The sequence below is a fragment of the Gossypium hirsutum genome, chromosome D03, assembly GCF_007990345.1.
Source record: "Gossypium hirsutum isolate 1008001.06 chromosome D03, Gossypium_hirsutum_v2.1, whole genome shotgun sequence".
In the NCBI taxonomy this organism is placed as follows: domain Eukaryota; kingdom Viridiplantae; phylum Streptophyta; class Magnoliopsida; order Malvales; family Malvaceae; genus Gossypium; species Gossypium hirsutum.
Genome location: NC_053439.1, coordinates 25970882 through 25983762, shown reverse-complemented (window position 1 = coordinate 25983762; position 12881 = coordinate 25970882). Strand labels below are relative to the sequence as shown.

At 35.8% G+C, this 12881-nt stretch overlaps 2 non-coding genes across 2 annotated transcripts; both read right to left on the bottom strand.

Annotated features, from left to right (window-relative positions):
• Nucleotides 1–2863: 2863 nt before the first annotated feature.
• On the bottom strand, nucleotides 2864–2970 carry LOC121215829 (small nucleolar RNA R71). The gene has a single exon (XR_005911800.1). It is a non-coding gene; the product is annotated as a small nucleolar RNA R71 (small nucleolar RNA).
• A 9372-nt stretch (nucleotides 2971–12342) lies between these two features.
• On the bottom strand, nucleotides 12343–12449 carry LOC121215805 (small nucleolar RNA R71). Its single transcript, XR_005911778.1, has one exon. It is a non-coding gene; the product is annotated as a small nucleolar RNA R71 (small nucleolar RNA).
• Nucleotides 12450–12881: the final 432 nt, after the last annotated feature.

Genomic DNA, 12881 nt, shown 5'->3' with positions numbered 1-12881 from the left:
AAATGCATAATCTCGATAAAGTTGTATGAGTTCTAAATGCGTGATAAAAATTATTTGCACCATATAGTATGCAACGAATGTATGCATTCGTAAACAAAATTCATAACACATATTATCTTTTTTCCTACATAATTTTCTTATAAAAGGGGCGTAATTTTCATAACATAGACACACATCAAGTTTATATCAAACAAAAAAACCTTACATCACGGGTGAGAGTTGTGTGTACTCTTTCGAACAACTTTTTAATTTTTTTTACGTTTGTTCATCCAAACTGTGACTAATATTGGCCGGTGAGTGTACATCCAACACCGTGCTCAAAGGTGACAACAAAAGTGTAGACAAGGAAGGGGATGCAAGTGAGGAAGAAGGGCTGCAGACGCAAATGAGGGGGAGGAGTCAGAACTTGAGCCAATTCGGCAGCGCGGTTTGGATGGTTCAGAAGTGGCACTATTTTTCGAACCGAATTCAGTTAAAACGAATTCAGAACCTTATGAGTCTGACGATGACACCTTAGACAATGCTCTGAACCCAAATCAGTAATTTAGGGCATATGAACCTCTATCGTACATGATGAACATCAACCTATCGACCAATGGTGGTTTAGAGTTTTCTCGGCTTCCACATAAAACACTTGGTCATGCAAGCATAGTTCGTGATGGACGAATACTAGAAGTTGGAATGGAATACTGATAACTCTTAAAAAATGTTATATTTCATGCCTTTAAAGCTAGCTAATTACTTGTACTTAAGTACATTTTACTGCATTTTAGGACATTTTATTTAGCAGTTTTGTTATTGCATTAGGACTTGGATTGTGTCGAAATTAGGTGCTTTTAATCGCTTGCGGTGGAGTTTTTTGTGTGTTGGTGTGGCAGGAACAAGTTTTGGAACAAGGAAATAACTATGTGAAGTTTTTTTAGGGTAAAGTGCAGACAGTTTGCCAACATGGATGTCATTGCAATACTGAGAAGACCAAGCCAACATTTTTCACATAACAATCCCAGCCTAAATTCAAACTTGTACTAGATAAATCCCCCTAAAAGCAGAGAAGGTAATCACGAGCTGTTAGCTGACCCTAGCCTAATCTATCTATAAAAGCCGATGAAGGGAACCTCACAAAGGGCAAACAAAAAAATGGGAGAGATCCTTCGGCGTGAATAAGGGTTCGACTGCGCAAAGGAAAGGAACTCGAAGGCAATCCTTCATAGCCACCACAAGCCCTGTGCTGTCGAAGTTTGGATTGGGCAAGCGAAAGTTGTTTCTTTAATTTCTTCCATTATTTCCATTATTGTTCCTTTGAAAGATTGAAATGAAGTAGTTGAAGACAATGTCGGATAATATTTTGGTTTGGAATATTATTTCCTAGCCCATGAGCTTTATAGGGTTGGAATTACTTTCGATGAAACCTTAAACTATTTTTATAGATGCAGTATATATCTAATTTACTTTACTATTTCATTTTATTGTTCTTATTTCTTAATTAAAATGCAAATGATCTTTAGACATAGAAGACTATTTGAATACTAATAAACTAATTCTAATTTCGAAAGGGTTGGATTGGTTGGATTAAAATTAAATGAAATAAGCAAGTATTCGATAGACACTTGTAGTCGACTTTGGGCATAAAGTCACGATCATATAAAAGGAACCCATGCAAGATATCTAAAAAGCCTATAGGCACGGGCAAGGTAACTTGAGGTTTTGCTCTTGCGAGAGGCAGGCCCTTTTAGAACTTTTTATGCAATAAAGTAGATATGATTTTGCCAAGGCATTATTGACAGTAAGGGTCGATTCTGGGTAATCCCGGCCTTCTAAATAAACATCACTCTATCCTTATTCTTTGTCGTAGTAACTTTGCCACAACATATTTAGTTGTTTATTTCTTTGTTTACATTCTATTCAAATAAACACTCTTGTTATTGCCATTACATTTCTACTCTCACTTTTGCCATAGCATTTCCAATTATTCATCAATTCCATCTATCGCCTACATCATCATTCCTTTGAATTATCATTGCATACTTACCTTAGTTTACCATAGCATCTTATTCGTTAGTCTTTCCATAACATTAACCATATTACAAAAACTTGACCAATTTTGTACCTCAATCTGATCCTCATGGGAACAATACTCACTCATCACTTTATTACTTGAACTGATGTGTATACTTGTACAAAATTGTACATCATTTTACATGTGACAAGTTTTTAGCACCATTGTCGAGGATCGACAATTTGGTGAAATTTTGTTTGGTTATTTTACTTAGTAGTTTTATTTAACTTAGTGTATTTACTTTTTACAAGTTTGCCATCAGTGCATGAGAAGAGGTATTTCTGCTAACACAGAATACCTTTTTGATCTAGAGATTTGTAGAACCTTGCGGAGTAAGAGAAAATAATTAAGAAAAATGGCTGGAAACATGAATGATCTTAATGGTAATCCAAATGATCGCAATGAAAATCCTCCCATTGGACGTGTGGTGGATGATCAAGATAGGCCAATTAGAGAGCATGTCATCCCAATGTTGGATGATCTGAATCCAGGGGTAGTTAGACCAAATATACAACTCAGCAATTCAAGTTGAAACCAGTAATGTTCTAAATATTACAAATCGTACAACAATTAGATGGACTCCCCACTGAAGACCCATGATTACATTTAAGACTCTTTCTAGAAATATGTGATTCATTCAAACAACAGGGTGTTCTTGAAGATTCCTTGAGACTTAAGTTATTCCCATATTCATTAAGAGATTGTGCGAGAGCATGGTTAAATGCTTTGCCATCTGGAACACTGGCATCATGGAATGATCTTTGCCAGATATTTTTACTACGATATAACTTGTCTACTATGAATGCCAAGTTGAGAAATGACATCACATCTTTGTAGAAATTGGAGGGTGAAACGCGATATGAAGCTTGGGAATGATTTAAGGAGTTAATTTAGAAATGTCTGATGCATGGATTCCAACACTGGACTCAAATGGAGATGTTTTATAATATGTTGAATGTGCATATAAGGGTGGTCGTTAATACGTCTTCTAATGATACTTTGTTGGACAAAACTTATAATGAAGCATATGAGATTTTGGAAAAGATTGCCAACAATTATTATCAGTATTCGACCACGAGAGTTGGGACGGGTAAGAGAGCTGCTGGTACCATAGAGCTCGATGCAATCACTTCATTAATGACCCATGCATCTTCTCTAACTAATATGATTAAAACCATGAAAAATCCAAATATAGTCCATGAGATGAAATCAATAGAGTTGTCGTATGTTTATTGCGAGGAAAATCATGTGTTTGATGAATACCCATCAAACCCAGCGTCAGTGTACTACATGGGAAATTCCAATTGAAATAGCAATCCATATTCCAACACCTATAATTCAGGGTGGAAGCAGCATCCAAATTTTAATTGGGGTAATTAAGGTGCAGGAAATTTCAACAATGCCGCAAGACAGAATGTCAATAATGCACTGCCTGGTTATGTTCAACCTATGCCGAGGAAAAATACTCAATCGGTTAAGCATCATCTTCTACTTCCATTGAATTTTTGTTAAATTAATATATGACCAACAATGATGTTGTCATTCAGAATTAGGCTGCATCTCTTTGAACGCTTGAAAATCAAGTGGGGCAAATAGCGAATGTTCTAAATTCAAGGCCATAAGGAGCATTGCCAAGTGATACCAAGAATTCAAGAGCATAAGGAAAGAAGCAGTGCAAGGCTATTGCCCTTAAAAGCAAGACTCAGTTCAATGATGTTGATCATGATGCTATGGCAGGAGAGGATAATGCAAGTAAGAATTAGGTAAAGATCCCAAAACCATTTGAAAAACATGTCGCATCTAAGAAAGGTAAGCAGAAGAATGCTGTGGCAAAACCAGATCAGGTTGCCAACAAAAATGCCATAACAAAACAATATTAGCAACCATAAGGACGAACGCCTCTACCTTTTTTGCAGCGATTCCATAATTCTAAACAAAATGTTCAGTTCGAAAGATTTTTGGAGGTCTTGAAGCAACTCCATATCAATATACCTTAGTAGAAGCTTTGGAGCAAATACCCAACTACATGAAATTTGTGAAAGATATATTGTCAAAGAAGCACAAATTGGAAGAATTTGATACTGTTGCTCTCACTGAAAGGTTCACAGCAATGTTGATGAATAAGCTGCCTCCATAGTTAAAGGATCCAGGGAGTTTCACTATCACATATATAATTGGAAATCATTATGTAGGAAAAACATTATGTAATCTAGGCGCAAGTATAAATCTAAGGCCTTTGTCTATTTTTAGGAAGCTGTGAATCAAGAAAGTGAGACCTACCATAGTGGCGTTGTAATTGGCTAACCGATCTTACGCCCATCCAAAAGGTAAAATTGTAGATGTATTGGTAAGGGTGGATAAATTTATCTTTCCTGCAGGTTTTCTTATTTTAGAATGTGAAGCTGACCCTGATGTACCAATTATTCTTGGAAAACTGTTTCTTGCTATTGGTAGGACCCTAATTGATGTGCAGAAATGTGAGCTAACCATGAGAGTAAATGATCAACAGGTTACTTTTAATGTGTTTGATGCGTTAAAATGCGATGATGAGAATGAGGAATTTTACGCCATTGACTTGATAAAAACAATAGTGGACGAGTTTGTAAAATTTTTCTATAGCAATTTTAAAAGTGAAGACGATTTGATGGAGCAATGTGACACAATAAGTTTTGAAGACCTTGGTGAATTTATGGAAGCCCGAAAAATAGTGGATAGGCTAGGGAAGAAATTTGGATCCCTAGATTTATTAGATCGATATTTTAATCCTTCTAAACCATTTGTAGTAGAATCTATCGTACTAGAGTTAAAGCCTTTGCCACAACATTTGAAATATGCGTATTTGGGAAATAATAGTACTTTGCCAGTTGTTATCTCTGCTAAGCTAACAGTTGAGCAAGAGGATAGGTTATTAGAAGTGTTACGGTGATCTAAAATAGCACTAAGTTGGACCTTTTTCGATATAAAGGGAATTAGCCCTACATTTTGTATGCACAAAATTTTGTTGGAAGATTGCCATAGCAAATCCATTGAAGAGCAAAGATGAAAAATTCCAATTATGAAGGAAGTTATCAAGAAAGAAATTATCATGTGGCTTGATGTTGGCGTTATTTACCTAATTTCAGACAGCTCGTGGGTAAGTCCTGTGTAATGTGTACCCAAGAAAGGGGGTGTCATGGTAGTAAGTAATGACAACAATGAGCTCATAACGACTCGTACTGTTGCGGGATGGAAAGTGTGTATGGACTACCGCAGACTTATCAAGGCAACTAGGAAGGATCATTTCCTTTTGTCATTCATTGATCAAATGTTGGACAGATTAGCTGGTATGCCTTTTTATTGCTTCCTAGATGGTTATTTAGGATATAATTAGATTTCCATAGCACCTGAAGATAAAAAAAGACAACTTTCACGTGTCCATATGGTACTTTTGTATTTAGGCAGATGTCGTTCGGGTTATGCAATGCCCCGACAACTTTCCAGCACTGCATGATGGCCATATTCTCGAACATAGTGGAAAATTTCCTTGAAATTTTTATGGATGAATTCTTTGTGTTCGAAAATGATTTTGAAGATTGCTTAAGGAATTTGGAGATGGTTTTATGCCACAATGGAGAAACGAATCTAGTATTAAACTGGGAGAAATGTCATTTCATGGCCCGTGAAGGCATTATCCTGGGACATAGGGTGTCACAACGAGGAATTGAAGTAGACAGAGAAAAAATAGAATTGATTAAAAAATTACCACCACCCACCAGTGTTGAGGGTATTAAAAGTTTTCTAGGACACACAGGATTTTACAAAAGATTTATCAAAGATTTTTTGAAAATATCTAAACCCATGTGTACTTTTTTTGAACAAAATAAACCTTTTAATTTTGATGATCAATGTTTGCAGGCTTTTGAGGAATTCAAGAAGTGACTTGTAGCAACACCGATTGTGGTTTCTCTAGAATGGACATTGCCCTTTGAACTCATGTGCAACGCCAGTGATTATGTTGTAGGAGCAGTGTTGGGTCAAAGGAGAATAAGGTACTAGATGCAATATATTATGCTAGTCGGACATTGACAGAGGCTCATCTTAATTATACCACTACGGAGAAGGATTTATTGGTAGTGGTATTTGAATTTGACAAACTCCTTATTTAGTAGGAACAAAGGTCACAGTCTACATAGATCACTCAGCTATCAAGTACTTGGTACGAAAGAAAGATACCAAGCAGAGATTGGTTAGGTGGATACTCTTGTTATAAGAGTTTGATTTGGAAGTTAGCGATCAGAAGGGAACCGAAAATCAAGTGGCTAACCATTTGTCAAGAATAGAATCGAGAAATGAAGATGAAAGCAAGAAACTTATTAAGGAAGAATTCTTAGATGAGTAGTTGCTTATTGCCAAGGCATTACCTTGGTATGCTGACATAGTAAACTTCTTAGTCGGTGGTGTAATGCCACTTGACTTCAATGCTCATAAAAGACGAAAATTTCTTCACGAAGCCAAATAGTACAATTGGGATGAACTGTTCCTATTCAAGCATTGTGCAAATCAAATAATTCAGATGTGTCCCCAACGATGAGATGCATTGTATCTTACAACATTGTCACTCAGCCTCATATGGAGGACAATTTGGTGGAATGAAAATAGTTGTCAAGGTACTCTAGTCAGGATTTTATTAGCCAAGTTTATTTAAATATGCTCAAGAATTTTATAGGTTGTGTGACCATTTTCAGAGAACAGGAAATGTGTCTAGGAGACAGGAAATGCAGTTGCAAGTATATTGGAGATTGAACTATTTGATTTTTGAGGAATAGACTTTTTGGGTCCGTTTCCACCATCTGTGGGCAAGCTATACATACTTTTGGCAATAGACTATGTTTCTAAGTGGGTAGAAGTCGTAGCCCTAGCCTCTAATTATGCTAAGTTGATATTGAAATTTTTTCATAATAACATTTTCACATGATTTGGTACACCGATAGCCATTATCAGTGACAAGGGATCCCATTTTGATTGTAAACTGATGGCCAATGCCTTTCGCAAGTATAAGGTGGAACATAGAATTGTCACGGCATATTATCTTCAAACGAATGACCAAGCTAAAATCTCTAATAGGGAAATTAAACAAATTCTGGAAAAAATGGTGAATTCATCTTGAAAGGACTAGTCTACTAGATTGGATGAAGCTCTATGGGCATACCGAGCTGCATTTAAAACACCATTAGGACTGTCACCTTTTAAACTTGTTTACGGTAAGCCATGTCATTTACCTGTTGAACTTGAGCATAAAAATTTTTGGGAAATTAAGAAGATGAACATAGATTGGGTTGCTGCTGGTGGCAAAAGATTGCTAGAATTGAATGAGAAGAAAGAGTTTCGAACACAAGCATATGAAAATGCTCGTTTGTATAAGGAAAAGACCAAGCGATAACATGATGCTAGAATTTTGCCAAGGCAATTTCAACCTGAACAGCATGTATTATTGTTCAATTATAGGCTCAAATTATTTCCTAGTAAGTTAAAATCTCGATGGTCAGAACCTTTTGAAGTAATTCAAGTGTATTTGTATGGTTCTATTGTTGTTAAATACCTAAGAACATGGGCTACATTCAAGGTTAATGGACAACGCTTGAAGCATTACTGGGTGCTCTTATAGAGCATGACAAGCAAAGCGTTCGCCTGTGTGATGTTTGAATTTTCATTAATAAGTAGTTTTTTCTGTTTTATTTCCCTTTTTTATTTTTATTTTTATTTTCTTTATTTTTAATACAATTTCATTTTTGTTTTTTTTATTATTATTATGAACAGGAGCAAAAGAAAAAGAAGCAAGATTTGTCAGTGTGTACTGAGCAGTAGTTTGGTAGCATTGCAGAGAAACGTTATGCTATGACAAACTGAATGATGAGGTGTTAATAAAAGAGTTGATCGATTAGAAAATTTCAAAGGTAAGATTTTTAGGCAGTTGCATTTAGTGAATATTGGGAAACCCAAAGTATGAAACCCACAATGTTGGGCTCAGTTATTTCATTTTTTCCCCCAAATGTCTTTTCCATTTTTAACTTTTCCTTCATGTTATAACCTTTCTTCCTCACGTTTCTCATTCCCTAAAAATTGTCTCCATTATCCTTTTTTATTTTCTTCAAACTGTTCACGTTTCCTACTTCTCACAAAGTTCACATTTTTACGATTTTCTCATCTTCAACCTCTGCTATTTGTTGTTTACTCCTAACTTTCTCTTTTCTATTTCCCTAACTTTCTCTTTGTGGCTCATGTAAAGAGTAATTCTAAAACAACAGAATCTTCGTGCACTGGCACCCCGCAACCGAAGATATTCTTCAATGCTGCTGCAGGCACACAAGGTATTCAACTAATATTCTAAAATAGCCATTTTGTATTGAACATGGATTTTTATTGAAAGATGAACCCCACATGGGGTATGATGGATCGGTATCCTCGATTGTAAAAAAAAAAAGCACAACTAGAGCAGATTTTTTTTACACCCAGGGGATGTTGTGGGTAAAGTGGTAAGAGAGTTTTACACTCATGCAAATTCCCCAGATATTCTCCTCATTTATGTGAGGGGTAAATTTGTGCCATTCGACGGAGACCATATTAATGCCCAGTTTGACATCGAGGAGATTAGAGATGAGAATTCTAAATTTACCGAGAATATTACTCTGGATGGGTTGGAAAAAGTATTGGAAGATTTATGCGTTGAAGGAACGTAGTGGATTGCTTCAAGCCAGGAGTGTTACATGGTTGAAAAAGTTACATTAAAACCAATTGGGAAGGTATGGTACCACTTTTTAAGGAGTTGTCTTATGCCATCTACGCATAACACAATTGTTTCGAAAGAAAGAATGTTGTTGTTACATTCTATTTTACAAGAAAGACAAATAAATGTAGGGAATATTATCTTCCAAGAGGTCTATAGGTGTGCTTATAAGAATGATGGGAGTTTGAATTTTCCTTCCCTTATTTCTACCTAATGTAAGATGATAAATGTGCCTATAGTTGATGCTTAGGACGTTACCCCCTATAAGGGCGGGATAACATAGGAAATTTTTGTCAACCTACAATGAACTGAGTTTGCTGCAACATGCCAGCACAGTCAAGCTTCCCCTACCACATGTGTTCCCACCACATCTTTCGCCTCTCATGACCAGAAAATCTTGACTTCTCTAAAGTAGTTAGAATAGAGGTTGTCTCTGTTTGAGGTGAATCAATACCAAATGATGGAAAAGTTGGAACAAAGCAATGAACACCAGGCTTGGTACTGGTCGTATGTGAAAGATAGGGATTTGGCATTAAGAATATCCCTCTAGAAAAACTTTTCGAGACCCATCTAGAATTCCTACTTTCCCAGTTACTTTGCTCTTGTCTAATGAGTGCGGAGAAAAGCCAGTTTCATCCGCTACGGAACTGACTTCGTGACTAAATGAGCCATTGCAAATAAAGGAAAAGATGTTGAAGAGGAATTAGAAAATTCAACCTTTGCCGAACTAGAAAAGGATGTAGAAAAAGGAAAAAACAAATGTCCCTGACACTGCACCAGCTACTGCCACTGAAAAAGGTAAAACTTCTGTGCCGACATCTTCACCCATCTCCATGACTACACAAGATCAAGCAATTGATCAACTGATTGATGAACTAACGAAGACCGACAAAGAATGTGAGGAAGTTGACTTATGGAAAAGAAAGATGCAATACAAAGTCAGTGCTTGCAAGTCTACAAAAAATTTGAATGAAGTACCAACGTTCTAGTCCAAGAAAGTTATGTTTTTATTTTTGTTTTTGTTTTTGTTTTTCTCTCATGTATTGCATGATTTTTTTTATCATTTGTGTGCATATTCATATTTTTTATATACTATGCATGATTTTACATGCATCGAGGACAATGCATCCCTTAGATTCGGGGGTGTATTGTACATCCAAGTTGCATTTTGTATTTAGTATGTTCATTTTGGTATATGAGATATTTTGCCATGGCATAATAACTATTGAAATACTACTTTATCTATAAGAAGTACAGTTTTTCTTTATGATGTTCGATGATGAGCTTAATTTTTTTTCGATATACCTAAAATAGGTAATAATGGATTGGGTGAAGTTAGCTTAGACTAAGTTGCTTGGAAATCGATTTTTAAAAATGGGTGTCCCATATTTTTTTTGGGTTTTCGAAATATAGTAAGTATCTTTTAATGCCCTTAAGGATTTTTGAAACCAAACATTAATTAAATTGATACGGCATTTTGTTTAAATAAGTATGCACTCCAATGCTTAGATTTGTTAAGTAGGTCAGCATCACTTTGTTTGCTTCATCATGCTGTTGATTAGAAATGAGGGTCTAAGTAAGAGTGTGTGATATAATTTTAGGGGCATTTCGCTATAGCAAATGACTGAGTAACTAAAAAGGTAGTTGTATGCTCCATCCATCTTTTTAGTTAAAGGCCTTGGCTTCATAAGTGACTTTTGGTTTAAATTGTGACATGATGAGGTACTCAGCAATTTGGTGTATGCTCCATCGTGATAGTCAAGTCAAAAACATTTTTGTTACATGACTAAATCCCCTAATATGGTTTCCATTAAAAAAAGGAAAAAAAAGAAAGAAAAGAAAAAAAGAGAATTAGATATATGGAAATGTGAATAATATATTTTGATATGGGCTTAAAGCAAGTGAGTTTTGTTTAGGTAACGAATGAACTAAGTGAATAAAAAGATATTTCCTACAGGATGAAAGAAAGAATGCATGGGTACTTAAGAAATTTTATTTTTAGGGAGAAATTTTTACACTTCCTTTGCTGAACAAAAAATTGACATTCGAATCAGTTTTAGGAAAAGAGAATATTATTGAGAATAGAGGTATAAATTGTTTTTCAAATAGCTAGGCAATACAAGAAAATTTTTTTTTGCCAAGGCAAAATGGGTGCATTCATGCATTTAGGTGTATTTTGCTTGAGGACAAGCAATAACTCAGGTTTGGGGAGTGATAACTCTTCAAAAGAGTTATATTTCATGCCTTTAGACCTAGCTAATTTCTTGTACTTAAGTACATTTTGTTGCATTTTAGGACATTCTAGTTAGCATTTTTATTATTGCATTAGGACTTGGACTGTGTTGTAATTAGGTGCTTTTAATCGCTTGCGATGGAGTTTTTTGTGTGTTGGTGTGGAAGGAATAGGTTTTGGAACGAGAAAATAAAGGAGTAAAGTTTTTTCAAGGAAAAGTGTAGACAGTTTGCCAGCATGGATGCCCGTGGCAATGCGAGGAACACCAAGTCAGCATTTTTTGTGCAATAGTCCCAACTCAAATTCAAACCTATACTGGATAAATCCGCCTAAAAGAAGAGAAGATAATCATGAGATGTTATCCGACCCTATCCTAATCTATCTATAAAAGCTAATTATTCATCAATTCTATCTATCACCTACATCAGCATCCCTTTTAATTATCACTGCATACTTACCTTAGTTTACCATAGCATCTTATTCGTTCGTCTTGCCATAACATTAACCATATTACAAAAACTTGACCAATTTTGTGCCTCAATCTGATCCTCATGGGAACGATACTCACTCATCACTTTATTACTTTGACCAACGTGTATACTTGCACAAAATCACACATCATTTTACACATGACAAGTTTTTAGCACCGTTGCCAGGACCGACAATTTTTTGAAATTTGTTTGGTTATTTTACTTTGTAGTTTTATTTAACTTAGTGTATTTACTTTTTACAATTTTTCCATCAGTACATGAGAAGAGGCATTCCTGCTAACACAAAATACCTTTTTGATCCAGAGATTGACAAAACCTTGCAGAGAAAGAGAAAAGAATTGAGAAAAATGGCTGGAAACACGAATGATCTTAATGGTAACCCAAATGATCGCAATGAAAATCCACCCATTGGACGTGTGGTGGATGATTGAGATAGGCCATTTAGAGAGCATGTCGTCCTAATGCTGGATGATCTGAATCCAAAGATAGTTAGACCAAATATACAGCTCAGCAAATCGAGTTGAAACCAGTAATGTCCCAGATGTTACAAATCGTAAGACAATTCAGTGGACTCCCCATTAAAGACCCACGATTACATTTAAGACTCTTTCTAGAAATATACGACTCATTCAAACAACAGGGTATTCCTGAAGATGCCTTGAGACTTAAGCTATTCCCATATTCTTTAAGAGATCGTACGGGAGCATGGCTAAATGCTTTACCGTCGAGAACAATGGCATCACATAATGATCTTTGCTAGAGATTCTTGTTACAATATAACTCGTCTACTATGAATGCCAAGTTAAGAAATGACATCACATCTTTTCGGTAATTAGAGGATGAAATGCTATATGAAGCCTGAGAACGATTTAAGAAATTAATTTAGAAATGTCCTATATATACCATACATAAGATTTAGGCTATAATCATACGAAAAAACTCTAGGGACTTCCGGTGTAATCAACGTTAATTTTTTCTCTATTTCCAAGTAGCTGGTATCTCTATCCTTTCATTCTCGTCCAAGGCTAACACCGAGGTGGACACAAGAGGGCTCTTAAGAGGAGAGAAAATGTTCCAGCACAGTAGAGGTCAATTTCAAGTCAGCGTGGCAGCAATTGCAATTATTAATGGGTTGTGTAATATTGACAACAGTTGTTGCTCTAGAAGGAGCATCACCTTTACTGCACTGTAATAGTTGCTCCCCCCTAAGAGTCCTCTTGTGTCCAGGAAGGTGCTGACCTTCAAATAAGAATGAATGTTAAAGTAGCAATTGCTTGGAAATGGATAAAAAAATCACATCGATTATAGCTAGAAGCCCCAGAGTTTTTCAATATGAAT